The sequence below is a fragment of the Pelodiscus sinensis genome, chromosome 3 (assembly GCF_049634645.1).
Source record: "Pelodiscus sinensis isolate JC-2024 chromosome 3, ASM4963464v1, whole genome shotgun sequence".
NCBI classification, from domain to species: Eukaryota; Metazoa; Chordata; order Testudines; family Trionychidae; genus Pelodiscus; species Pelodiscus sinensis.
In genome coordinates, this window is record NC_134713.1 from 90036273 (window position 1) to 90050115 (window position 13843).

Genomic DNA, 13843 nt, shown 5'->3' on the forward strand with positions numbered 1-13843 from the left:
CAAAAAGTGCTTTTGTGGAAAAGCATCCGTGCCAATCTAGATGCTCTTTTCCGCAAATGCTTTTAACGGAAAAGTTTTCTGTTAAAATCATTTGCGGAAAATCATGCCAGTGTAGACCTAGCCCTAGCCCTGGGGCACAGCTGAAGAAGGATCGAAAGGCTTGCTAGAAACAGGTAGGAGTGGATGAGCTTTGTTACTGTCCGAAATGCGAGAGATGTAATGGGTACTAACTAATTTTTAATGTTTGACCTTCCCCTGTTAATCCCCTGTGTCTTGCATGTACATGTGGCAATTTTTAGTGTTGCCAATCTTTCAAACAGATTAGGTAGGGTGATTTTTTTTTGTTCCCCGTTAAAGGAGATCTCACTCCACATTATGTCTCCTGCCAGTAATTAATCCTGTCCCCCCAACCCCATCAGTTCAGCCCCGACCCCAGCTTCACCTGTGCTGCTCCTGGGGTTCTTCAGCCCCCATATATGCCTAGTTGGGGGCTGAAGTGAAACCAGAAGCAAGATTCCTTTCCTCCTTCCCAAGGTGGGGGGAGTAGTGCCATGGGCTCTTTAATGGCCCCCCTCTTTCCCAGGCTGGATGCTGCAAGCAGGAAGACCAGAATCACCACCTGCCTGTAGTTAATGCAGGAAGGGAAGGAGGATGAGGGAGTAGGGGCTGGCCTGGGGGGGTCCCTAGGCCTGCCGACAGGGGGTGGGGGGAGCATAAAGGGAGCAATTGCCCCGGGTACCAGTAATTCAAAGGGGCCTACACCTACAGCTGCTCCTGCTGCTGCTGCTGCTGTGGCAGCAACAGTGGCACACAGAGCCCCAAGCCCTTTAAATTGCCATGGGAGCATTATGACACACGTTCCAGGTGGCTGTTAGGGCTGCCTTGGGAGGTGGGGGCACTGTACAATATGCTCCAGGAAGTGCTGAAGGGGCTCTATGGTTTGAGGAGTGCTGAGGATTGGCTGCCCTTGGCCCTGTCCCTTCTACCTCATCCCCGCCCCTTCTAGGAGCTCAGAGGCAGCCACACACACACTTTGCCCAGGGACCCAGCATGGCTGTCTGCTCCCCTCTCCCCTTCCTGGAAGAATGGTAAGTAGAGAGGAAAAACTCTGCTGACTTCTAGAAGGACTGCAGTTTGAGAGGGAGCTGGAGGTTCTCGTGTCATTCCTAGATGAGCTGCAGTCCAGTTTTGCTCTCATTTAAAAACTGCTAAAGAGATTTTGCTTATGATTTCCAAAGACACCAAGCATGGAATTTTTCAGCCCAGAAAATTACCATTTCTAATGTTTTTGCTGTAGTGTGTGTTTCTATATTTGAATAGATGTGTATATCATGTCTATTGTATACACACACATGTATATGTAAATTTTATAAACAAGTTAGGAGCATATAAAATGAGATGAGAAGTCTTTTAAAAGCTTAATGGCAGCCCTGGCTATATTTAATAAAATGTCTCAGTAAGATATGGGCAAATTATTTACAATATATTATTGGCCTAATTAAAGAGTTGATGGCACTAAAACTTGAGTCTTTTGCCTAAAAACACACTAACCTTGAATTATTAATATGCTATAATTTGCTGCCTGTTGTGCCTTATGCTGCACAGTTCTTATTCCCTTATGTTATTGGCAGTTACAGCCAAGAATCTAGGGTATAAGAAAGATTAAATGCATAGAACAAATGCAGGCAAAGTAGTTTCACATTTAGTGTATTATTTTTGTGACTATTGTATTAAAATTGATACTTTGTGAGCTTTTCTTGGAACAGGAAGAAAGCATCTTTCTTTACTATTATTCCAAGATGTCTCTATTAGGGAATAGTGGACATTTAATTACTTTGAAATTCTCCATAACAAATGTACTAGTCTTGCCCCAAATTGTCCCTTGGATATCTGTGCATGGAAAGAACACATTCCCCACCCCTGCCCATGTGCTGGATGAGGAGGGAGATAACTTTCTCCAACGAACTCTCTGCACTGACACTTTGCTTGGAAAGGGCTCCCTGGGGCTTCTGGAAGAGCAGGAGACTGTTTGTTGCCATGGTACTGTTCCCTGGTGACTCACAGCATTTCCAAGTGGAAATTGTTTGAGAAATTAATGGTAGCCTGAAAATAGAATTTCACATTTTGTTTAAGATGTGCAAAGAAGGCTGATAGGATTTGACTTGTATATTAATTTTTTTCTGTGTTGGCGATTCAGTTCTTGTCTATCACAGAAGTCCTCTTGAAGCACTCTGACTACAAGAGTAGTGAATAATATGAAAATATGACTGAAGACTGAACAGTTGTGGGGTTTTTTTTTTTTAGAATTTGTTTAACTTTAGCGACTAACATATATTTTGGAGAGAGAATGTTTTTGTTAAAGGTTCAGTACCCCATCTCTCCTTATTCCTCCCTCTGTCTCAGTCCTTCAGCAAATCCGAGGAAGACTAGACTTGACATTCCTGCCATTCTTAAAGGAAAAAAATGTAGGAAAAAACATTTATACCCCCTCCATCTGTCAGGAGGAAGTAGCAAAAAGGGGTCAAAGATCCAATTTTAAAATAAAACCTTTGCATGTCACTCTTCATAGTTTGCAGTTGCATTAATTTGTGGGTTTCATACTACATCTGCTCTTAAACAACCGTTCTAGGATTTAGATAGTAGCAAAGCTTCAACAGGAGTCATGATGGTAGGGAAGACATGGGGCATCACAATAGAGTGGAGAAAAGCATCCATATGGCTCAGCAGAACTGGATGTCATTTTCCTCATGAACCCACTTGGATAGGATAACCATATGTCCAAATTTTAAAGGCACAATCCAGTATTTAAGCCCTCCTGTATGTGTTCTGGCTTTTTCTTTAAAAAGGGCAAATTGTCCTGTATTTTCTGTCTCCTCTCTCATCAGCACTGGGGGGGGGGTCCTATTGTTGGCTGGATCCTTGCTTGCCAGCCATGTACTCACCAATGGTGAGTTGTGGGGGTCCAGAGACCGAAGATAGGGGTGGGTGTGCAGGGCCAGTGGTGAGGTAAGGTGCGTGTGGGGCTGGCCGCTCCCTCTGCTAGTCTGTGAGTGCATCCCTTGTTGTGTGCCGGCTCTTGGCCACCAGGGTTCCACCTCTTGTTTCGTTTCTGGCCGGCATGGCTGTGAGCTACAGTGGCTGGTGAGCATGGACATGTGTCAGATGGCAGTTATGTTTCCCCTCTGCTGCCTACCAATCAGCCCTTTAGTGTGCTCCCTCTTGCTGTTGTCTCCCTGCTTTGTCCTTTCCCTCCCTCCATCTCATCTCATCTCATCTCATCCCTGAAGCTCCTTCATCTCCCCCAGCAAGGCATCTTGCTCCCAGCACTTCAGAGAAACAGACCCTGATTGCAGCACTCAGCTCACTAACAACCTGGCTAGCAGTTTCCTTCCTTCTCCTGCTGCCTCTAGCTGGGCTGGTGCACTACCAAGACTCCAGCTGGCTTGGCTGGATCTGGCTCCTGAGGCTCAGGGCTCCCCTCTCTGCCAGCACTGGCACACCAGCCCCCCTGCCGTCCCCATCGCGGGGCTGGAGCACACAAAATCTACTACCCTGGGCCCTCATAGGCTATGGTATATGAGGGGGAATGTGGGGTGTGTCTTTCTCCTTCTCAGTCGGGGGCCATCTCAGTGAGGATGTTTTTTTTTTGGGATGGTTGTTCTTTTGATTTTTCACTTGTATGTGGCCCCCAACTGTTTCTTCTTTGAGTCAGGGGCTCCCAACCCAAAAAGGTTCCCACCCCTGCTCTGGTCAGAGAACTTGTCCAATCCCTCATGATCCCAAGCCACTTCCCCTCCTTGAGGGGACAATTTGCCAGGAAGGTGCCCCTCTAACTGCTTCCTGCATATTTCTCAACAGAAAAAGTTGTTCTGTCCCCTTGTTTAGAAAGATGAAAATAGTGTCCGTTTTAATGTAAACATAAAACAAGATAGATTCAAACTCCACTCATTTTTTTAGAAATTAATACATTACAAAAATGATCCCAAAATGCTTTCTACCATTATACTTTTGGCTGAGGCATATGTGTTCAATTGAGTCAATTTTCTCTTTTCTGTTATAAAACAGAGGATTAAATAACCAACATTAAATTTATGAATTCCCAATTGTAGTAGTTGCATTTTGTGTTGAAGAAATACAATTGACATGAAAATGTTAAACAAAACAAAAAACACAAATTAGGAAACTCAAAATATCAGATTCTTTAATATTTTGCAAAACGTGCAAAATTGCATTTATTGGAATGAACATGTGTAATATTTGCAGTTTCATTAAATGTAATTCATGTTTGAATTCTTCTTTAAGAAATGTATTGTAGACCATGGTTGAGGCATAAGTAACAAAATACCTTTATTTCTGTTTTAATTTAATTTGTACATGCCTCTGTTATGCAGGAAGCATAGTTTTAATAAAAGTCATGTGTGTAGAGCAGTAGTTTTTGACATTCAAAATAAATTGTTGTCTTGTAAACTGTTTGATGTATGCCCTAAACTTACTGTAAGTAAAGTTCCCTTGAGGAGTAGATGGATACTGTCAGCTATTTACTCAACATTCTATTGAAAATAAATAAATCTTAGCTGCTATCAATTTATGTGAACAAAATTGTGATAGTCTACATTCATTTCTGTTGCAATACTTTTTTGCTTAGGTTTCTTACACTGTATTAGGAAACTTGGACAAGTTTATTTGGGTCTATCTTTTTTTATTCCTCTCTGCTCCCCTTTGAAAGCAGTGCATAGCACTATTCGAAACACTTTTCTGACCTTTTCCAATGTCAAAACATGAAACAGAGAGGAGGATATCCTACGGTTTATAGTGTGTTAAGGGAATTACCTCATCAGCATGAAAGGTCCATAGCTAATGAGCACCAGAGACAAGTGAGCTATTGGAGTGCTGCACTCTTGAGGATATAAAACAATATGTCAAAACACACTTGATATTTTTTCCCTTGTTCAGTCTTTCCTTAGCATTTCAGTAGACAATCAGGAACATGAGCATCCTTGGATTTTGGCTTTTCCCTCTGTCGCACTTCCATCTTTTTCCATTGCTTTGCTCCCCTTGCCCCAAGAATAATATATAGGAAAATATTAGTTTTATAGAATTTTAAGGGGGAAGGAGCAAATCTTGCTTTTATAAAAAGAAGACTTGAACAATTTGTTTTCCCCAGCATGTTATTTTTACATTAGCAAACAAGATTTTTGTCTTCCCTGCTTTATCTTGGAAGACTCTAAAGACAACTGTGGAATCAGTGTGGCTGAGACATCACAAAAATCAAGCAAGGGACATCTTAAGAGGGAACTATTTTTTCCAAATAGTTAAACCTTTTGTTTGTTCTTAACAAATGGAAGAAAAAAAATCTGCCACTTTTTTTCAGGAGTAGAAAACTGGAATGGAAGTAGTATTTTATCACCCAGAGATAAAGTAGTTAATTGATTGCTTTGAAATACTCTAAATACAACTAGCATTAAACATCTAAGGGGTTGTACATACCAGTCTTGCACCAAGATTTTTGTTGATTTCAGTGGGAAGTTAATGACTTGATGATGCCAGAAAAAGTAACTTGGTGGGCCAGAACAAAAAAAGATTAATTTGAGAAAAAATGCTTAAGCAAATAGAAGGTATTCTCTCAATACTTATTTTTAAAGGAATTTTATAAGTGCTATTCAGGTTTACAGTTTATGAGCATAGCAGTAGGAGTTCTGGCAGGACTAGCTTTTAGATCATCTTCTGGTATGAGGCAGAAATGTATTTTTGTAAGGTTGGGGGCATGACAAAAATTGCTTAAGTCTGCAGTCAGGAATCCTGATTTAAAAATATTCTTGGCTTTGAAAGTTGAAAGATCCTAAGATTAGATTAAAAATAAGAATGCATTTTTCACCACTAGTGAGCTAAAAAAGAAACTATTTTCTCATAAAAATGTTTTATATTTTGGGTTCTATGTAGGGGGTTTTGTTTCAAATCCAAAAGACATGCCTTAGCCAATGTTCATTTGAATTCCTTCATCTACCAATACTATGGAAAAGCGAACTGATTTTGTGCTCATGTATAGACCAACGAAAATTAGTGGGCTCAAAAGGAGTATTGTATCAGTGTTGGTGGTGAAATACCCCAGACTTGTCATCATGAACAGATGTAAAAGTCCAAAAACTCTTCTTGCTTGCTTCCTCGGTCTTTAATATGCTTTTTCTGGTCCAATCCATACAGCTAATCACATTTTGGTCTTTTTCATTCCATATCATTATCGAGACCATCACAACCCAACTGTTGTCTTAATCATAACCATTGCCTCATTAAGGCAGTGATCAGAGCTCTTCCTGTTCTCAGGCCACAAGAAAGACACCTGGTCCTAATTCAACCACAAAAACTTAGACTTTATCCAGTTCTAAAGCATACTAAAGGACAGCAGCACTCAGCCCACAGGAAAAAGGTTGAGGATATGATGAATCAAGATCAGTATGTGGTAGCCTCCACCATCCTTGCGTTGTCTACTTTCTTCCCTGTAGTCTACCCAGAGCCCTGTGCTTTTCTGATACCTTGTGCCAGATACAGACAGAGAGTAGGAAACTTGAGTATCTATGGTAGAAAATGGAGGCTGAAACTGAACTTAAACAATTTCTCAAAGCTTATGCTGAGATTGTATTACGAGCCAAAAGAAAGCTCCTTTCATCCTCCTTTGAAACTGCCAAATCCCTAAGGAGATATCCAGTGTGGTAAACAGTTTCATCAATTCTGAGTGCCTCCAGACCACAACAGAAGCCAGCACCAAATGTTCAGTTTTCAGTGTGGAGAGCTCATGAGCTCAGCTGATTATGGGGACACAAGCCTGCCAACGTGCTTCAAGAAGTGGAGAACTCTGGAGGTGTCAGATCTTATTGCAGTGTGGAAAGAAGAATTCATGAAGGCAGATCACTGATCCAGCAGAAGAAATGCTGACATCTATGTCAATATACAATGTAACAATATATGGTGGTAAACCTCTAACGGTAGCATGTTCATTAGGTTACACCTTCAAATAATGGTAACAATAACAATGCCACTTCACATTCAAAGTTATAACGAGCTTGAGTCCTGGCATCTCTTTCATTACAAATTAAGCATTGCTTACAAGGCACAAAAGCTTCAGGGGGTAGCTGAGTTAGTCTGTACAGAATAAACTTAAAAAACAACAAATAGTCTGGTGGCACTTTATAGACTAACAAAACATGTAGATGGAATCATGAGCTTTCGTGGGCACAGCCCACTTCTTCAGATAAGTGGGCTGTGCCCATGAAAGCTCATGATACCATCTACATGTTTGATTAGTCTTTAAAGTGCTACCAGACTATTTGTTGCTTTTTAAGTTAACTTTTGTAAAACTGTGCCTTTGTAATTGCAATAGTGTGTAGGCTGTGGAAATACAGAGGTATAATCTATCGTACATCTACAATGTGGAAATGCTTTAAAAAAACCTATTAGCATGTAGCTAAACTCAAGACAACTTCTGTGAAACATCTTTGTGAAACCAAATTGTATTTTTTCTCTTCTTGGTTTCAGAGGAACAATTATGTGTCCTTTTAGTTAGAACTAATTATTGGACTCGCTAATAAGGGTTTTGAATATGAGTAATCCTATTCCCAGGGAAGGATCAGGGGTCGTTTCCAATAGGAAACTTTTTTATGGACAGAGTCAGGATTTAAGTGTAGTCTGACTCAAAAGCTTTACAGAATAATGCTAGTGGGCAGTATATTAAACATACATGTACTTGCCAAAATGAAGATGCTTTACTCATTAACAAAAACTGTAAAATCTTCAGGTGTTCTAACTGGTGTTCTAGAACAGTGTTTCTCAACCAGTGGTACATGTACCCTTAGGGATACTTGAGAGAGGTTTGGGTGGTATGTCAACACAACTGAAATTTGGGGAAAACAGAATTTTTGTTTTAAGTTTTGCAGCGCTTTATTATTTTTGTACTTTTTTACACCCCAAAATTTCATTGCCCGCTTGGCTACGAGTAAGTTGTTTAAACAAATGTGTTGAAATTGTAGAAAAAAATTTTGAGTGTCTGAAAACTATAGATATTGGGGGTACTTATAATTTGTTTAAAAAGGGGTATTTTATAAAAAAAGGTTGAGAAACACTGTTCTAGAGAATAATATCAGATATATGAGTCTGGAAGTGTAGAGATCAATTCAGTCATTCTTTCCACAGTGATATATAAAGCTTTTGAGCTTTAATAGTATAATTTTCCTTTTACAATGTGAAATAGTACATTGATGGTTAGTCTTTCAGAGGGAGACAAAATCTGAAGTTTAAATAAAAAAGACCAACACCCCAATAAAAACAGCCCAGATCCTTGGTGGCACATATAACCTGCAGAGATGGGATGGGATGAAGAGGATGTTGAAGGAATTGATTGTTTCCCTGACTCTCAGTCCAGCTCTCTGCTTGTGTCGCTTAGAACAGACTCAGAGCTTCTGTAAACAAGCCTAAATGGCAATGACCCTCAGGGAGCTGATCATGAACTGAAATTAGCCAAGTGCTATTGTGCTCTAGTTATGTATCCTTCCATTATAACATGCTCCTTGTGCCAGGCCATTAGTATATGGAAGAGGCAACAAAGGAGCTGGTTATACTGCGTGGGCAGAATTCCCTGGCTTCTGAAAGCTAGCTAATTTCTGGCTTCCTTGTGCTGCTGCAACAATGCAAAAGGACCAGAGCGGGATAGAGAATCAGGTCCAATGTTTTTAAATTGGCATCAGTATCTAAGTCTTGTTCACAGAAAGCAAGAATCTGCATCCAAATTCTACTCCTGGTTGTCTTCCACATCAGAAGGTGTTTGCAATTTTCTCCCAATATGAGTGAAAAATACAAGCTGCAGGCTGGAAATGGTTGCCAGGATTCGGATTCATTGTGCTGCTGGCTTGATATATGCTTCCCCCGCTCTCTTTCTCATGTACACTATTTAAACTATGGAAGAAAAGGCATCAGGGGGTCTGTTTCTGACAATACAAACCCGTTTGCTGGTTGGCTGTTCTTTGCAGGGCTGAGGATTATTTTCTTAAAAGCTACTGTGACATTAAAACCTTTCTACAATGCTAGATTTATTTACATCTATATATAGCTTACAAAATCAGCCTCTTAAAATGAGGAAATTCACACAGATAAAATTTTTCCTGAAATATTATCTCAGGTAAGTAAGTGTATTGTTCTGTTTATAGCAAAGTATGCATTCATGAGATACTGAGTCACTGTTAAAAAAGTGCCCGTTTTGCCTTAGCTAAATAGGTACAGGAAACAGTATGTGCCAAATCAGAGTCACCATTATAAACATATTGTGTAACAATGAGTATTTTGTGATGTACACTTATTTTGAAAAGCAGTACGAAAGGAGGGCTTCAAGTGCTCCTATTGAAGTATTATGTAAACTGACAAACTCTACAGTTTGGAGGCAAAAGAATAAGGACTCTGGATTAATGGCTTCTCCCCAGTCTAGAAGGTGGAGGATTGGTTGGAAATGATCCAGTAGAAGGATTGAGTTTCATTTCTGCCTGAATCAGGGTTGAGGTAACTGACAGGGCTCATGGCCAAGAAGGTGTTGGCTGCCATTATGGCTGTACCCAGTGTGGACTTTAGACAATGGGAATGTATCTCTGGTTATTTTTAGTTGTTATGGTACTCCTTCCTCTTTTGAAGAAATTCTTATGAAAACATTATCTTGTCATCATGTGTAAATTATGTCGTATATTTTCAATATTATAGGGTGATGTCCACCCCACAGTGGGTTATATATTACGACTCCTGCAGCTGTTCTGCACAGTATTTTACTCTGAAGACACTCCAAAGTTCTGGTTGACTTCAATTTGGAATGAAGATTTTGCTGTTATATGCTTTGTGCGGGAGGGACTGGTAAATGTCTGGACTTTGGAACTGACTTTGTGATGTTTGGATAGTACTTACACTCCATGGGGTGAATTAGCATGTGGTGTTCTTATGCAAACAATAAAAACAAAACAAAGAATGAATTAAAAGTTCATTTAAGAAAAAGAACTTTGGCATATGACTAAAACAGTGCCATAATAGCAACAGTTTTTTTAGCAGAGGTATAAACTTGCCAAAAATATCTACCAGAGTGTAAAAACCAAATGCTCAAAATCATCAGTTTATCAGTACTTTAGATGCTGTTACATAGTTCAACATCATTTATCATGGATGGCTTAAATGCTGTCTTGAGACTACAGTTACAGTGCTTAAAAGATGGCACATATCAGTCGGCTAAAACACTGTAGTCCCAATTCTGGCCTCGGTTATAGTACTGTAAATCAGTGGTGTTACTTTGGATTTACACCAATGTAATGAGAGCAAAATTTGGTCCAGTAAGTACTTACAGGTGAAAAAAACCTTGTTATCAAAGTCAAAATGCATCTTGTGAAAAACTCACCCAAAGGGATCTCCTGCATCCAGTTGATATTTTGACTCTGGCAACTGCAGAGTGTAAGGGCTCAGTTATCAGGCTGGCTTACATCAGTCTGTGGAATATATGGTCCTTTAAGGAAGTGAAAAAGAGTACATCATATGACTAGAGTCAGGAACTTACCTATTAAAAGGAGCATGATTATACACAAATTCTAAATGTTGATCCCATTAATGCTAATAAGAGTTTTCAAATTATTCAGTTAAACCAAAATGTGTGTCCAACTGCAAGACAACTGACAGATACACCAATAGAAACAGTAGCTTAGGATGTCATGAATCTTAACAATAGAGAGAACACAATATGGCAAAGAAATTGTTTGCAAATGTTTACTACTTGGCTTTTGTGAACAGTTAAAGGCATTAATACTTAGGGTCTTTTAAATGGGAACTTACATCTGCTCTGTATATGGACTGCCTTATGTACTTGGTCAAACTGCCTCTTCGTGTGTTATACTGAACGCTTTATGCCAATATGATGGTATTCTGTTCCATGAAAGAAATGGCTCAGTTTCAGAAATGTTGTATTATATATTACTAGATGATTTACCCCAGCATTGCTTGGCTCCTTAACTCGATTACTTTTTGATTTTTGGAAAACAAAATGAAAATGTACATGCTTCATTAAATCATTGCTTGAGGGTGGGGCAGGGGATAAGGGGGTTCAGTATGCTGGTGACCCTGATGAGAGAGAACTAGCCAAGCCCTCTCTCACCACGGTAGCTTGGAGGCCAGGTGAGAAGCACCTCTACTTGGCCCCTGCAGCTTTGGCGGACACAACTGGGGAAGGGGACAAGGAGTCTTATAGACTAACAGATGTACTGGAGCATAAGTTTTCATGGGCTTCATCAGATGCATGTAGTGGAAATTTCCAGAGGCAGATATAAATAGGCAGGCCAGAATAAGGCTAGAGATAACAAGGTTAATTCAGTCAGGGCGGGCGAGGCCGACTTCTAGCAGATGATCTGGAGGTGTGAACACCAAAAGAAGAGAAACTGCTTTTGTAGTTGGCTAGTCATTCACGGTCTTTGTTTAATCAGGATCATCAGTGATCTACAACCCATTCTGAACTATGATCCTTACTTTCACAGGCTTTTGGGAGGCAGGCCAGTCCTCGCCCACAGACAACCTGCCAACCTGAAGCAAATTCTCACCAGCAACTATACACCGCACCACAGTAACTCTAACTCAGGAACCAATCCATGCAACAACCCTCGGTGCCAATTCTGCCCACTTATCTAGACCAGCGACACCATCACAGGACCTAACCAGATCAGCCACACCATCACTGGTTCATTCACCTGCACATCTAGCAATGTAATATATGCTGTCATGTGCCAGCAATACCCCTCTGCTATATGCATCAACTAAACTGGACAGTCCCTATGTAAAAGAATAAATGGACACAAATCAGTTATTAGGAATGTCAATATACAAAAACTTGTAGGAGAACACTTCAATCTCCCTGGACACACAGTAGCAGATTTAAAGGTACCCATCCTGCAGCAAAAAAACTTCAAGACCAGACTTCAAAGAGAAACTGCTGAGCTACAGTTCATCTGCAAATTTGACACCACCACCTTAGGATTAAACAAAGACTGTGAATGGCTAGCCAATTACAAAAGCAATTTCTCCTCTCTTGGTGTTCACACCTCCAGATCATCTGCTAGAAGTGGGCCTCACCCTCCCTGACTGAATTAACCTTGTTATCTCTAGCCTGAATATTTATACCTGCCTCTGGAAATTTCCACTACATGCATCTGATGAAGTGGGTCTTTGCCCACGAAAGCTTATGTTCCAATACATCTATTAGTCTATAAGGTACCACAGGACTCCTTGTCGCTTTTGCAGATCCAGACTAACATGGCTACCCCTCTGAAACTGGGGAAGGTATGCAGGTCAAGGTTCATCTGCCCCTGCTCTCTCCAGCCAGAGTGAGGAATGCAGCAAACTGTGTACTTTTCCTTCTATAAAAGGGAACAGCCAGCAATGGCCCTGTACAAATGAGGTGGGGAAGGAGCTTCAGCCCCCCGACCGTCCTTGAAGGGAGGATGGGAGGCTGAGACCTGGGGCAATTCCGGATGGTGACTTTGTCCCTTTTTTTTATGGTTTTATGAGAAGCAATCCCATTTTTCTGGCACAAATAAACCCTGACTTTGCTTTAAGTTATGATAAGAGGAAGCTGTATACCTTATTTGGTGGTCCTAGCTCTTACTCTTTAAGAAGAGCTCTTGAACAGATGGACAGACAGACAGAGAAACTCTCTCAAATATATAGTAGATAGTTGTAAAGTGCTTCAGGATGAGTACAAATTGAATACTATAAAATACTTTCCATAAATATTCATTCAAATCTTTAAATATATTTTCTTTGACTTTCCCCCAGATATTCTAATGAAAAGTTTATTGTAGGGAACTTGGAGTCAAGAATTTTAAGTGAATATTGGCAAATGTTTGCTGATAGCAAAGTTTAAGTCTACATTCAGCAAGTCCTAAAAAGCTTGGATTCTAAGTCTTACTGCATTCACTCAATAATTGAAAAGAAGTATGATATAAATGACCAGTTACATAGTATAAGAGGCAAGGAATTATTTGACTGTATGATACAAAATTAATAGAGGCTAAGTATTTATTACTGACATATATATGTGTGTGTGTGTGTGTGTACACACACACAAACACACTATGTTGGAGCTGCTGTAAGAAGGAACGGAGGGTCTGGTGGTTTAGCGGGACTTTTATTGAGCTCCATGAAGGCATGACACCACGGGATTCTCAGGCTGACCCTCTGAATACTGCTAGGGGAAAAAAATCTTCTGGGCACACCTAATTGGAATGGACTTGAGCAACATGTCTTTCCCCATAGATTTTTGTTTCCTTGTACCCAGATGGAAATGTGTTTCAAAAAGGTGACTGATACTATAAAAAGGAGGGACAAAACCCCCGAGGCCCTACCAGTCACATTGTTTTCACCTGACGTGACAAAAGAAGCATCTGTTGGATTCTGGGAGAAGAAGGCTCAATGTAAGAAGACTGCTGAATGCATACGGTGAGAAATGTTGCCTGAATCTGATACGGTAGGCAGCAATAGCATTTTAACTTTATTTTCTTGTAATAGTTTCTGAATGTTATGTCTCCCTATATGTACTCCCTTGAAATCTCTCTTTGTAGTGAATAAACTTCTTTTATGATTTTTCCAGTGTGTTTAAATGGAATTGCCTGGAAAAATCCATTTGGGGTGGCAAGTTGTATGCATATTATTTCTATTAAAGAAATAACGGTTTATATAAACTTGTATTGCTCAAGGAAGGGCTGAGCAGTACAAAACATGCATTTCTGGGGGTTGAGGGATCTAAGACTAGGAGTATATTGGGTTACTCTGTAGTGTAACCAAGATT

At 40.2% G+C, this 13843-nt stretch overlaps 1 long non-coding RNA gene across 5 annotated transcripts in view; it reads left to right on the forward strand.

The window, feature by feature from the left end:
* The first annotated feature begins 768 nt into the window (after positions 1 to 768).
* LOC142827878 (uncharacterized) overlaps positions 769 to 13843 on the forward strand; it is an 81548-nt gene continuing 68473 nt past the window's right edge. For all 5 annotated transcript variants that reach the window (XR_012902666.1, XR_012902669.1, XR_012902665.1 and 2 more), the window contains exon 1: positions 769 to 1088. This is a non-coding gene — a long non-coding RNA (uncharacterized LOC142827878). The remainder of the gene's footprint in view (positions 1089 to 13843) is intronic.